Raw genomic sequence first — 15719 nt, 5'->3', positions numbered from 1 at the left:
GATACAAAGAATAAAGAAAGAATAAAAATCAACAAAATAATGAAGACAAAGAAGAATGTCATTAATATTGTATATTATATTGAATTGACAGTAATGTATTAGAGCTGTTTTATGGTTGGGTCATAAATATCATGTCAATAGTGGCTAATAAGTTTATTTAGGGACAATGTTGATTTGTATAATTGATTTGAAAAAGTTACACATTGATTGCTGGGTATAGGATAGGGTGTATTATAAAATATTAGGTATTGATTCTGATTTTATTTAATTATTAGATATATTGTTATGTCTATATAATAATTTCCTGGGTTTTATGAATTTACACAGGTGTAATAATATGCATTAATGTTAGCACGTTTTAGTATGCGCACATTGCACTTTATTATAGGAATATATTTCAATAGTGGAAGGGCACTTTAGCACTTTATATAATTCTATTGAATTCTCATCTTTTATATTATTCACTATAATTATTAATAAATAAAGGCATTTATATATAGTCAGTCACTTTGGTTTATTTTATTTATTCACAATTGCACTTTGATCGTTCGGTCAGTCAACCCTATAGTTTCGCACGCAATAATTGCCAATAATGCACTTTAAAACTCGGATAGTTATATGGGATATTCTCGCACATCAAGATCCTTCGTTTAATGTCTATCTAGTGGAGCGCATGCACAATACATCTCAAGTCCCGGCGCTTCAGGATGCGCTCATTATTGGTTACGCTTGCGTGTCACGCAGCGTTCCATGGAGCGCAGACTCGGAAGCACCTATTCATCCAGGAATGAGGTGGAAGCGCCATGCGCCGTGGAGCTAGATTGACATCCGCTTTAATACCTCCCCTTATGACGTATCACTATCTTATTGGTTGCATGCCACATAAAAGGCCATCCTTTGTCTCACTGGGTTACGCCCCCGGAAGAAGCTTACGGGCGAAACGCGCATTGGGGCGCACGTGGAAGGATCGGTGGGCTCGTTCCCTGTATCACTGCCTTTATTGTCTCGTGGGTACATCTACTTTGTAAGTAATTTATGGATTGTGCAACACGTCGCTTGAATTCCCTGATGGTTTTACCGATATATTCCATGCCACAGGAACAAGAGGCCTTGTAAACCACCCCTCTAGTACTACAGTTTATGAATTGTTTAATGGTGTAGCTCTTACCCGTGACATTGCTCACGAAGTTCTTCCCTATCTCAACATATTGACAAGCTGTACAATGTCCACACTTGTAACATCCCGTAATATCGCTTTTAAGCCAGGTTTCCTTGACTGGACTCGCAAAGTGACTGTGGACAAGTCTGTCCTTAAGGGAACGAGCCTTTCTGTATGTGATTGATGGACTATCACTAAGGTACCGTGAGATGTCCCGATCCATCTGTAAGACAGACCAGTGTTTTTGAATGATCCGTCTAACATGGTTGGCCCCATTGTCAAACGTGGTAATAAACCGGACCGTATCCTGGTCCTGTGTCCCGATAGTAGGATTCAGCAAACTTGTTCTATCCCTACTTTTTGCCTCCTGAAAAGCCTTCTTAAGTGTTTTTGAGGGGTATCCCCGATCCTGGAAATTGCTCCTCAATTCCCTGGCCTGAAGTTCAAAGGTTGTATCATCAGAGCAATTTCTACGAATCCTAAGGTATTGTCCCTTGGGGATACCCCTCTTAAGATGTTCAGGGTGGTAGCTACTCCAATGGAGGAGGGCATTTGTGGCTGTAGGCTTCTTGTAGTTAGAAGTCACTAAGCTGCCATTACTCCCTTTTGCAATCAATATATCCAAGAAGGGCAGAGAAGAGGGCTCAATCACAGATGTAAAAAATAGACCAATATCATTGTGATTAAGCCTTTCAACAAAACTCTCAAACTCGCCAATAGAACCCGACCAAATCAAGAAAACGTCATCTATGTATCGTGTCCAGATTTCTGAGACACGATACATAGAAAAGTCACAGCTCTCCAGTTCATCCTTCCAAACCACAGTCTCCTCCCACCAGCCGAGGAAGAGGTTAGCGTAGGCCGGGGCGCAGGGGCTGCCCATGGCCGTCCCCCTCAGCTGGTGGTAGATCCTGCGGTTAAATGTAAATGAGTTATGTGTTAAACAGAACCGAAGCAGCCTCAGAACAAAGTGACTATGTTCCAAAAATTGACGGCCTCTCATTTTAAGAAAGAATTGAACCGCCTCCAAACCTTTGTCATGAGGGATGGATGAATAGAGGGCCTCAACATCGATACTCGCGAGATACGCTTGTGAATCGATGGTGAGACCCTCAAGGCGGCGTAACAAGTCAGGGGTATCTTTGACAAAGGATTGCAACGAAGACACAAACGGACTCAGGACACGGTCCAAGTATATGCCCGCATTCTGACAAAGACTGCCAACCCCGGACACAATGGGTCTACCTTTTAGTGGGTTAAGACCCTTGTGGACCTTGGGGAGGCAGTAGAAAGTGGCTGTAATGGGATGCTGTGGGAAGATGAAATCGAACTCAGACTTACTGATTACACCATTCTCTAGACCCTCCTGCAGGATGAGGCGGAGTTCCTCACAGTAATCCTTGTTAGGGTCATGTGCGAGGATCTCATAGGAATTCCTATCAGCCAGTATAGATACACATAGTTGTTGGTAATGTGCAGTATCAAGGATGACAATGTTGCCACCCTTGTCAGAGGGTTTTATCGTGATCGTGTCATCACGTTCCAAACGATTAATTGCCTCCATCTCTCTCTTGGAGCAATTAAACTTGCATGATGCATGGGACTGAGAGAGAGCAGCTAGATCAGATGTCACCAAATTAGAAAAAATGTCAATAGCTGACAAGTCCCCAGTAGGTGGTGGCATTCTCTGGCTTTTATTTTTTAATTGGGTAAATGGGCCCAGACCTTGTGAGCTGGGGTCCATCTCCCCAATACTATGCAATAATCTGACATCAGACAGCATATCTATGGGGATACCGAGTTCAGCACAAGTGCGAGAGTCCTGCTTATGGAAAAACTTTTTCCATCTTATTTTCCGTAGGAAGAGGTTGAGGTCCTTGGTGGCCCTAAAGAGATCAAAATCACTGTTAGGAACAAAAGAAAGTCCTTTCTTTAGGACAGACATTTCATCAAGGTCCAAAGTTTTGACTGAAAGATTTATAATCTGTATGTCTTTTTTATTATCTTTTTTAGTAGCGGGCCTCAGAGAGCTCTCAAACTGATTTATCATAAAGGTTTCCCTTCCTATTGTTTCCTCGTTGGAAGAGGTCTGTCCCTTAAACTGTAGACCTGATCTAAAAAACTGCCACCCGAGGTATTTTCTAAACGATCAGAAGGACCCCGTGCACCCCGACCCCTCCCTCTCCCCGACTCTTGCCCCTACGGGATTTATTCCTACTCTCAGACTCAGAAAAGTCGGTGTCTGTAGAGGACAGTTCAGTATCACGGTCAAGGGGGGTAGGTCTGGCGGTTAGAACCAAGTAGGCCTTATTCTCTTTGAAATCCTGTATATCACGCATATACTGACGATGTTTCCTTTCTAATGACGATAGAGGGAGAGTGCAGGGCATGATAATACAGGGGTAGCTGTGGACTGCCCTTGTAAGGGCAGGAGCTTTGGGGATAGACTATTGCAGCCCCATAGGGATTGGCATAGGGACTGTCATCCCATCAATAACCGGCTATTCGTCTGACTGGGGAATACTCGGTGCTCCGTTCGCCTGCCTTATGGGATTGGTGAGACCGTTCCTTTTTTCTAATAGTTACAGTGATTACATCTTACAAATGCTTATTACTGTCTATTATGATCATATGCGTCTGTACATTTAGGGTCAGCGGCTGACTTATATGAATTTTTGTACAGCTACTTCATGTACCCTATTTCAGATTGGTCCCGCATTTACTGTCGGGAACTTTTTATCCTGGTCAGGGCCTGTTACTTTTTCAGAGAGTCCATTATATATGGCAGTGACTTGGCCCCGTTATATGTTCACTTGGGTGATGATTAGTTTTTAATGACTTTAGAATATTAAAAGTTATGTTTTATTTTCCACTTTTTTGCTTTATTATGGTTTATTAATAGTGGGATTATCTGTAGGACTTGCATTCCACATACAGATATTGCTTTATCGCTGTCCAACCTTTAACCTAATGAAGACAACGGAGGCAAATTGTGGGAGAGGGGCGTCTCTAGGGTCCCTATAAAATAGCTCCAGGCCTACCCCGTCATACGGGTCATCCTATCCATATCATCTGGGGGACGTAGAGGGAGAATATCAGAAACATACACGACAGTTGTGAGGACTATCCCGTGGTGCTCAGCAGGGAGGTACTACAACACACAGGTGCAAGTAGGAAGGCTGCTGATTTCCACCTGCAAAGGGAACTCTGGATGTGCCTTCGGACCGGCCGGATTCAGCCAGCCCTGTTAGCAGTGCTCTGGATTGTGGACGCTGAAGTCTACAGTAAAAGGTAAAGAGACTGCAACCTTGTGTCCTCATTATTTACTGCGACCTACACCATCATCGTCTACCTTACTGGGAAGCCCTGGGGACTGTTGTGAATTTACCTTTTGGCTCCCTCTAGTGGCTAATAGTGTTTTTACTCTGGGTATGTCTATCATCCCTTGTATGCTCACCTGGGTCGTTAGGTCAGGGGTGTTGCTATATTAGCTCCCTGGACCTTCAGTTCAATGCCTGGCAACGTTGATATCAGAGCTAATCTGTAGTGCTCTTGTCTACTGATCCTGGTTCCTGCTTGATTAAGCTAAGTCTGCTTTCTTGCTTTTTGCTATTGTTTTGGTTTTGTATTTTTGTCCAGCTTGTACATAATCTGTATCCTATCCTTGCTGGAAGCTCTAGGGAGGCTGGAGTTCTCCCCCCGGGCCGTTAGACGGTTCGGGGGTTCTTGAATCTCCAGTGTGGATTTTCGTTAGGGTTTTTGTTGACCATATAAGTTATCTTACTACATTCTGCTATTAGTGAGTGGGCCTCTCTTTGCTAAACCTAGTTCATCTCTGTGTTTGTCATTTCCTCTTACCTCACCGTTATTATTTGTGGGGGGCTTGTATCCAACTTTTGGGGTCTATTCTCTGGAGGCAAGAGAGGTCTTTGTTTTCCTCTTCTAGGGGTAGTTAGTCCTCCGGCTGGCGCGAGACATCTAGCGACCAACGTAGGCATGTTCCCCGGCTACTTCTAGTGTTGGCGTTAGGAGTAGATATATGGTCAACCCAGTTACCACTGCCCTATGAGCTGGATTTTTGTACTTCGCAGACTTGCTGATATCTCTGAGACCCTCGCCATTGGGGTCATAACAGTTTGCCAGGCCCGTATTAAATGTTAAATGCATTGCAGAAGCGGGATTATAAGAAAGAAAGTTCTGAGTTTTTTTTTTCTCTCTCTCATTTTTTTTTTTCTTTTCCCCTTTACCTCTGAGTGGCTTGTGATTGCTGCAGACATGAATGTCCAGACCTTGATTACAAGTGTGAACCAGCTTGCTGCTCGTGTGCAGGGCATACAAGATTATGTTACCAGAAATCCTATGTCAGAACCTAAGATACCGATTCCTGAACTGTTTTCCGGAGACCAATTTAAGTTTAGAAATTTCAGGAATAATTGTAAATTGTTTTTGTCCCTGAGACCCTGTTCCTCTGGAGACTCCGCTCAGCAAGTGAAAATTGTTATTTCTTTTTTACGGGGCGACCCTCAGGATTGGGCTTTCTCGCTGGCGCCAGGAGATCCGGCATTGGCTGATATTGATGCGTTTTTTCTGGCGCTCGGTTTGCTTTATGAGGAACCCAATCTTGAGATTCAGGCAGAAAAAGCCTTGCTGGCTATGTCTCAGGGCCAGGACGAGGCTGAAGTGTATTGCCAAAAATTTCGGAAATGGTCCGTACTGACCCAGTGGAACGAGTGTGCATTGGCTGCAAATTTTAGAAATGGTCTTTCTGAAGCCATTAAGAATGTGATGGTGGGTTTTCCCATTCCCACAGGTCTGAATGATTCTATGGCCCTGGCTATTCAGATCGACCGGCGGTTGCGGGAGCGCAAAACCGCAAATTCCCTCATGGTGTTGTCTGAACAGGCACCTGAATTAATGCAATGTGATAGAATCCTGACTAGAAATGAGCGGAAAATTCATAGACGCCAGAATGGCTTGTGTTACTACTGTGGTGATTCTACACATGTTATCTCAGCATGCTCTAAACGTCTTACTAAGGTTGTTAGTCCGGTCGTCATTGGTAATTTGCAACCTAAATTTATTCTATCTGTAACTTTGATTTGCTCACTGTCATCGTATCCTGTCATGGCGTTTGTGGACTCAGGTGCTGCCCTGAGCCTTATGGATCTGTCATTTGCCAAGCGCTGCGGATTTGTTCTTGAGCCATTGGAAAATCCTATCCCTCTTAGGGGTATTGATTCTACGCCATTGGCAAAAAATAAACCGCAGTTTTGGACACAGGTTACCATGTGCATGACTCCCGAACATCGGGAGGTAATACGTTTTCTTGTTCTGCATAAAATGCATGATTTGGTTGTTTTGGGTTTGCCATGGTTACAGACCCATAATCCAGTCTTGGACTGGAAGGCTATGTCAGTGTCAAGTTGGGGCTGCCGTGGAATTCATGGAGATTCCCTGCCCTTGTCTATTGCTTCTTCTACGCCTTCGGAAGTTCCGGCGTATTTGTCTGATTATCAGGATGTCTTCAGCGAGTCTAAGTCCAGTGCACTGCCTCCTCATAGGGAATGTGACTGTGCAATAGATTTGATCCCTGGCAGTAAGTTTCCTAAGGGGAGACTGTTTAATCTGTCGGTACCTGAACATACCGCGATGCGTTCATATATCAGGGAGTCTCTTGAGAAGGGGCATATCCGTCCTTCTTCTTCTCCTCTTGGTGCGGGATTCTTTTTTGTGGCCAAAAAGGACGGATCTTTGAGGCCTTGTATTGACTATCGGCTTTTAAATAAGATCACTGTCAAATTTCAGTATCCTTTGCCGTTGTTGTCAGATTTGTTCGCTCGGATTAAAGGTGCCAAGTGGTTCACCAAGATAGACCTTCGTGGTGCGTACAACCTTGTGCGCATTAGGCAGGGCGATGAATGGAAAACCGCATTCAATACGCCCGAAGGTCATTTTGAGTACTTGGTGATGCCATTTGGGCTCTCTAATGCACCTTCAGTTTTTCAGTCCTTCATGCATGACATTTTCCGGAAGTATCTGGATAAATTTTTGATTGTTTATCTGGATGATATTCTGGTTTTTTCTGATGATTGGGACTCGCATGTGGAGCAGGTCAGGATGGTTTTTGAGATTTTGCGTGAAAATTCTTTGTTTGTAAAAGGCTCAAAGTGTCTCTTTGGTGTACAGAAGGTTCCCTTTTTGGGGTTCATTTTTTCCCCTTCTGCTGTGGAGATGGATCCAGTCAAGGTCCGAGCTATTCATGATTGGACTCAACCCTCGTCAGTTAAGAGTCTTCAGAAGTTCTTGGGTTTTGCTAACTTCTACCGTCGTTTTATCGCAAATTTCTCTAGCGTTGTTAAACCGCTTATGGATATGACCAAGAAAGGCTCTGATGTAGCTAACTGGGCTCCTGCTGCCGTGGAGGCTTTCCAGGAGTTGAAATGCCGGTTTACTTCGGTGCCTGTTTTGTGCCAGCCTGACGTCTCACTTCCCTTTCAGGTTGAGGTGGATGCTTCGGAGATTGGGGCAGGGGCCGTTTTGTCGCAGAGAGGCCCTGGTTGCTCTACTATGAGACCTTGTGCCTTTTTCTCTAGGAAGTTTTCGCCGGCAGAGCGAAATTATGATGTGGGCAATCGGGAGTTATTGGCCATGAAGTGGGCATTTGAGGAGTGGCGTCATTGGCTCGAGGGTGCTAAGCATCGGGTGGTGGTCTTGACTGATCACAAAAATTTGATGTATCTCGAGTCTGCTAAACGCCTGAATCCTAGACAGGCCCGCTGGTCATTGTTTTTCTCCCGTTTTGACTTTGTGGTCTCGTATTTACCAGGTTCTAAGAATGTGAAGGCCGATGCTCTGTCTAGGAGCTTTGTGCCTGATGCTCCTGGAGTCGCTGAACCTGAGGGTATTCTTAAGGAAGAAGTTATCTTGTCAGCGATTTCTCCAGATCTGCGACGTGTGTTGCAGAGATTTCAGGCTGGTAGGCCTGACTCTTGTCCACCTGACAGATTGTTTGTGCCTGCTAAATGGACCAGCAGAGTCATTTCCGAGGTTCATTCCTCAGTGTTGGCAGGGCACCCGGGAATTTTTGGCACCAGAGATCTGGTGGCCAGGTCTTTTGGTGGCCTTCCTTGTCAAGGGATGTGCGGTCATTTGTGCAGTCCTGCGGTACTTGTGCTCGAGCTAAGCCTTGCTGTTCTCGTGCCAGCGGGTTGCTCTTGCCCTTGCCTGTCCCGAAGAGACCTTGGACACACATCTCTATGGATTTCATTTCGGATCTCCCGGTGTCTAAAGGCATGTCTGTCATCTGGGTGATATGTGATCGTTTCTCCAAGATGGTCCATCTGGTTCCTTTGCCTAAGCTGCCTTCCTCTGCTGATCTGGTTCCTGTGTTCTTCCAGAACGTCGTTCGTTTGCACGGCATTCCTGAGAATATTGTGTCGGACAGAGGATCCCAGTTTGTTTCCAGGTTCTGGCGATCCTTTTGTGGTAGGATGGGCATTGATTTGTCGTTTTCGTCCGCTTTTCATCCACAGACTAACGGACAAACGGAACGAACTAATCAGACTCTGGAGGCGTATTTGAGGTGTTTTGTCTCTTCTGATCAGGATGATTGGGTGACCTTCTTGCCGTTGGCTGAATTTGCCCTTAATAATCGGGCTAGTTCTGCCACCTTGGTTTCGCCATTTTTCTGCAACTCCGGTTTCCATCCTCGTTTTTCCTCGGGACATGTGGAGCCTTCTGACTGTCCTGGAGTGGATTCTGTGGTGGATAGGTTGCAGCGGATCTGGAATCATGTGGTGGACAACTTGAAGTTGTCACAGGAGAAGGCTCAGCGTTTTGCCAATCGCCGCCGCGGTGTGGGTCCCCGACTTCGTGTTGGGGATTTGGTATGGCTGTCTTCTCGATTTGTTCCTATGAAGGTCTCCTCTCCCAAATTTAAGCCTCGATTCATTGGTCCTTACAAGATATTGGAGATCCTTAATCCTGTATCCTTTCGCCTGGATCTTCCGGTGTCGTTTGCCATTCACAACGTATTTCATAGGTCCTTGTTGCGGCGATACGTTGTGCCTGTGGTTCCTTCTGCTGAGCCTCCTGCTCCGGTGTTGGTTGAGGGCGAGTTGGAGTACGTGGTGGAGAAGATCTTAGATTCTCGTCTCTCCAGGCGGAGGCTTCAGTACCTGGTCAAGTGGAAGGGCTATGGTCAGGAGGATAATTCCTGGGTGGTCGCCTCTGATGTGCATGCGGCCGATTTAGTTCGCGCCTTTCACGCCGCTCATCCTGATCGCCCTGGTGGTCTTGGTGAGGGTTCGGTGACCCCTCACTAAGGGGGGGGTACTGTTGTGAATTTACCTTTTGGCTCCCTCTAGTGGCTACTAGTGTTTTTACTCTGGGTATGTCTATCATCCCTTGTATGCTCACCTGGGTCGTTAGGTCAGGGGTGTTGCTATATTAGCTCCCTGGACCTTCAGTTCAATGCCTGGCAACGTTGATATCAGAGCTAATCTGTAGTGCTCTTGTCTACTGATCCTGGTTCCTGCTTGATTAAGCTAAGTCTGCTTTCTTGCTTTTTGCTATTGTTTTGGTTTTGTATTTTTGTCCAGCTTGTACATAATCTGTATCCTATCCTTGCTGGAAGCTCTAGGGAGGCTGGAGTTCTCCCCCCGGGCCGTTAGACGGTTCGGGGGTTCTTGAATCTCCAGTGTGGATTTTCGTTAGGGTTTTTGTTGACCATATAAGTTATCTTACTACATTCTGCTATTAGTGAGTGGGCCTCTCTTTGCTAAACCTAGTTCATCTCTGTGTTTGTCATTTCCTCTTACCTCATCGTTATTATTTGTGGGGGGCTTGTATCCAACTTTTGGGGTCTATTCTCTGGAGGCAAGAGAGGTCTTTGTTTTCCTCTTCTAGGGGTAGTTAGTCCTCCGGCTGGCGCGAGACATCTAGCGACCAACGTAGGCATGTTCCCCGGCTACTTCTAGTGTTGGCGTTAGGAGTAGATATATGGTCAACCCAGTTACCACTGCCCTATGAGCTGGATTTTTGTACTTCGCAGACTTGCTGATATCTCTGAGACCCTCGCCATTGGGGTCATAACAGGGGACATACTTCACCTGTGGGAAGGTATACCATCTAGCTGCCATAACATCACCCCAGCGGACCCCTCAGCAGCGTCGGTCATCCTGACCGAATACCACAGGTGGCGTCACGAACACTTGACAATCAAACTACACCTTTAATTGGGCGCTCCTTAGCAGGGACCGGGTCGGGCCACCGTGACATCCCCAGAACCGAGACAGAAGGGACCCGGTACCGAGTACCCCATTGCCCTGCGCCTGGGGGCGATCCACTGGACCTTACTCCATCCAGTTACCATGGGTGACTACATGGTTCCCCATACGCTCCATACGCTGACTCCTGTCAGTACTCTCTCTCTCAGGGAAGCTGCCAAACTGGGATCACCGTCCCGGGTAATGCCTTGCTCACCAGGCCAACTGACAGTCCAGATCCTCAGACGGGCTGTAGCTTCTCCAAACGCAGTGCCATCATGGACTCTGCACACGCGTCCTCTCTGTGCGCTATTCAGGACATCCGTCCTCATCTGGGACCGTCCAACACACAGGCCCCCCAGGTCCAGGGCCTCCCCCATGTGCTATTCAGGGATCTAGTCCTACTCCCAGGACCTCCCAACACAGAGGCCCTCCAGGACCTGGCACACAGACCACTCAGGTCCATCCATTTCTCTCCATGTGACCCACATGGTCACATTATATACTTGTAGCCACTCCCATAGGTGGGAGGTGTGTGTGGCTATTTCAACCATTACAACTACAGATATGCCTCCATGCATATCCTGAGGAGCACATGCAGCGCCCCCTAGCTGTAACAGGGGTCACTGCATCACAGGAGACATATACTTTGGGGCTTGGGTCCTTGATCATTTAGGATTCTACCAATGACCCTGGCTTTAGCATAGTAAAATAAAAGGCTATTCCCCAAAAAAATTAAGTTATCCCCTATTCACACTATAGGAGCTAACTTACTAATCACTGACGATCAGACTGCGGAAATCCCCAGTTATCTCTGGAGGCATGAGAACCGGACTCAGCAGTCTTGTCTTTCATGGGACGAAAGTCCGCATGCTCAACCACGGCTCCATTCATTGTCAATGGGACTGCCAGAAATAGTGGGCACTGTGCGTGACATTTTTTGGAGTGGAGGCCAAGCATCATCACCTCTACTCAAGATGGTGCTTCAGAGCCTCAATTTTAGGGATCCAAATCCCTGTTTTTGTGATTGCTGCGAGTCCCAGTGGTCAAACCCTAAGAGATCAGCAAGTTAAGGAAAATCACTATCCATTGATAGCGTAGAAGATAAACCAAACCAATCTTATGTGAGCACTGCTATGTTTATTGTATCTCTGCAGGAAAACCACGGAGTATTAGTAACTTGTCGGATCTTTATTACCTGTTGGTTTAAGGCAAATTAAAGAAAATATCTCAAGTGTCTCTTTATCAGAAGGATATCGGTGAAAGCAAATACCTTCAGACCAAAAGGTGCTTTAATGACTTTTCAGGAGTCCCGTGGAATTAATTGCCGGAGTATGTTGCTAGGACGCCGTCATAGTCTGTTATTAAATACAGCAACATATCATAACTTGCCCTCTTGTACAGAACATAGACGGCTAGAAGTCTGCTTATCACGAGGAAGTGGATTACTGCAGTGGGGGAACATGAAAGAGTCCATGGCCTGGATGCCTTGTGTGCCTGCCAGGCGTGCCTCGAAAGCTTGCCCTGTTTAGAATTGGATTAAACTTGGAAATAATAAATGTTCCTCTGGTGGCTGTAAGGTTATGTTGGACTATCGAGGAGGCGTCTGGTCTGCATCAGCCTTCTTCTATTTCTTCACGGGTTGGCATGTATTTATTTAGAAGTAATGTCGACACAGTAAATCTAGTATCAATTAACTACAAAAAGGGATCAAAGGTTTTGTTCCTTCCATTCTCTATCTACTAAACTCAAAGAAGACTTTTCACCACTTTTTACAATCTACTGGCTACCTTATGATAAAGAGGTGTAGATCTGAATAAGACATAGTGAGTATATATATTTTTTTCTCATCTCTGTTGCAGAGATATAGGTTTTTACAGCTTAAAGGGGTTGTTCATCTTAAACTACAAGTCTGTAGTCACTCTATGTGACTGCAGACTTGTGAATCCTCACATCACACATACTGCATGCTGTGAAGATACCGGCACCAGGAAGCACAGACATGTTCCCACAAGTATGTGTTATGCATACACCTGGCCACATTCCGACTAGACTGTTTACGGTCTAGCTCAATACATTTGCATTTATTAAGACTGCGCCAATCTAGTTGGAATGTGATCGAGAGTATGCATATTGCATACTTGCGGTCACACGACCTACATTCCTAATGACAGCAGATAATCATAAAAGCGTGCAGTGTGCTTGTTGTGAGGATTCACAAGTCTGCAGTTACATAAAGTGACTGCAGACTTGTAGCGTTAGACTGGACAACCCCAATCTCACTGCTAGCTCCTACTGTGATTACAGGGGGAGGAGAGCACAGCTGTGGGTCATTACATAACATTTCTGCATCAATCCCAAGCATCGGGGAATAATGCACCGGTACCTGGGATAGATGCAGAGTGTATATGACATGCTACTTCCACGCTACAGCTTTTGTCTCCAAGTGCTATAATGACGTTCAAAATGTTAAGACATTGCTTTGAGAGTGTAAGGTGCTAGAGGGCAATAGCTGTGGTTGAGCTGCTCTATAACGCCCTGGCACTTTACAGGAAAATTGTGTCCCAGGCCCAGTGTGCTGTCAAATGTATGGTGTGTTACACTCACTTTCCAGCCGCAGACCTCCGCTGTCTTCTGGTCTCCATTTTCAGGAACAGCCACTCAAATATCACTGGACACCTAGTTTGTTTCAACATTCAAAAGTTTACTGGACAGTTCAAGTACATCTCACTGTAACAAGCTGCATTGGGCACAGCACTTTCTGGTTCTTGTTTCAGTTATACAGCATATTTTCAACTTAACTTTAAGTTCCGCCTGGACTATCCCTATGCTTACTGGTTCCTTCAGCCCCAAGGATTTCCCGTTCGGCCCCGCAGTATTGATGACGTTTATAACAAAAATGTATTAGCCTCAAGTTTTTTATTTTCACAAGAGTAACAGAAGAAACTGGACCACACAAATTGGACCACACCACTGTGTGAAAATGGACCACACCTCTGTGCATGGCAGGGCTGGAAGGGAAGGAGCACCGTTTGACTTTTTTGAATGCAAAGTTTGCTGGAATTGAGAGCAGACACCATGTCGTATTTAGAGAGCCCCAGATGTGCCTAAACAGTGGAAACCCCCAACAAGTGACCACATTTTGGAACCTTGACCCCTCAAGGAACTTACATAAATGTGTAGTGCGCACTAGTGATGAGTAGTGATGAGCGAGTATACTCATTACTCGGGTTTCCCCGAGCATGCTTGGGTGGTCTCCAAGTATTTTGGCATGCTCAGAGATTTAGTTTTCATCGCCGCAGCTGCATTATTTGCAACTGCTGGATAGCTTGAATACATGTGGGGGTTGCTTGTTTGTTAGGCAATTCCCACATGTATTCAGCTTGTCTAGCAGCCGCAAATCATGCAGCTGCGGCGACAAAAACTAAATCTCTGAGCATTCCAAAATACTCGGAGACCACCCGAGCATGCTCGGGGAAACCCGAGTAGCGAGTATACTCGCTCATCACTAGTGAGGAGTAATGTTATCCAAGCATGCCCAGGTGTTATCCAAGTATCTTGGACATGCTTGGTTAATATATTCAAGTACCTGCAGCTGCATGTCTTGCGACGGTAGACAGCTGCAACACATGCAGGAATTGCCTGTTTGTTTTGCAATTGCCCCATGTGTTAAAAGAGTATCTGAAGAAAAGGATCCCTAAAATTCTTTTACAATTTATGCTAAGTACGTTAATACCCTAATTGTGGGGGAAAGTTACTGTTTGGGCACACGGCAGGGCTCATAAATGAAAAAGTGATGCTTAGAACGCAGACTTTAATGAAATGGTCTGCGGGCATCATATTGGGTTTGGAGAGCCCCGGATGTGCCTGAACAGTGGAAACCCCCCACATGTGACCCCATTTTGGAAACTAGATCTCCCCTGAAGGAATTTATATAAATATGTGTTGAGCACCTTGCTTTACAGAAATGTATAATGTTGACCCGTGAAAATAAAAAAATAAACATTTTTCCACGAAAATGTTCTCTTAGCTGCAAATTTTTTACTTTCACAAGAGTATAAGGAGAAAATGGAATACAAAATGTGTTGTTTAGTTTCTCTTGAATATGCTGATAGTCCATATGTGGGGAAAACTACTGTTTGGGCACACCATTTGATGGAATGGTCTACGGGCGTCAAGTCACATTTGGAGAGCTCCTGATGTGCCTAAACAGTGGAAACCCCACTAGTGACCCTATATTGGAATTGATCTAGTGTTTTTCTGGTATGTGATTTTTTTTTAATGTAGTGGCATACGTGAGTTGTGTAGAGTGCATCAGGTTGGCATAAGTGAGTTGTGTAAGCTGAATGATTTACATCTGCTAGCCAGCATAGGTACATGGGGAGTTGCCTGGTTGCTAGGGAATCCCCACATGTAATCAAGCTTAGTAGTTAGAACACAGTTATACCATAAATTCAAAGAATACAATCTTCTATATTCACCACAGTGTCTATATTTGACTAATACTTGGTATACTGTGTAAATGAGTGGCCACCGCCACCTAGTGGAGACAAAAACCCAAACACCTGTATACGGATGACCAGAGAGTACCAGAACAAGGGACTATGTTTTAAAAATAATGTTTTATTCAATATATACTGACAATACAGATTAAAATACTTAAAATCAATATTTAAATACAGGACAAAAGATGATAACATATATTATGCCGGCCAATTAAGTTAATACTCCCAATTTCACACTGCTTCTATATAAGGAATAAACTAAAGTGCAAAAATGTGCTAAGGATTCATATATTAAAACCCCAAAGGACACCCTATAATAAATTTTTATAAAATGAAGCTGCAAATGGCAAAAGGGTGTAACAGTGTGCCAATACACACAATTTAGTGCTAAACAGTGGCATACAAAAAGTGCAAAAAGTGTTATGGCCAAGGATCAGCCAATATAAAGCAGCCAAATGTGCAAAATAAGCAAACAACACTAACGCATACTGTGCAAAAAAAGCAAATATAGAGCAGCCAAAATGTGCAAAATAGACAAGGAACGCTATCGCATAATATGCAAAGCGAACCTGGGAGGACTATCAAATTTGTAGGTTGATACCTGATAAATGGCCGTGTCCTGAATCCACGCACCCCAACGCGCGTTTCGGATTCCTTCCTTCGTCAGGGGGTCCCCTGACGAAGGAAGGAATCCGAAACGCGCGTTGGGGTGCGTGGATTCAGGACACGGCCATTTATCAGGTATCAACCTACAAATTTGATAGTCCTCCCAGGTTCGCTTTGCATATT

This window comes from Ranitomeya variabilis, chromosome 2 (genome assembly GCF_051348905.1).
Source record: "Ranitomeya variabilis isolate aRanVar5 chromosome 2, aRanVar5.hap1, whole genome shotgun sequence".
Lineage (NCBI taxonomy): Eukaryota > Metazoa > Chordata > Amphibia > Anura > Dendrobatidae > Ranitomeya > Ranitomeya variabilis.
This window is presented reverse-complemented; position numbering follows the sequence as displayed.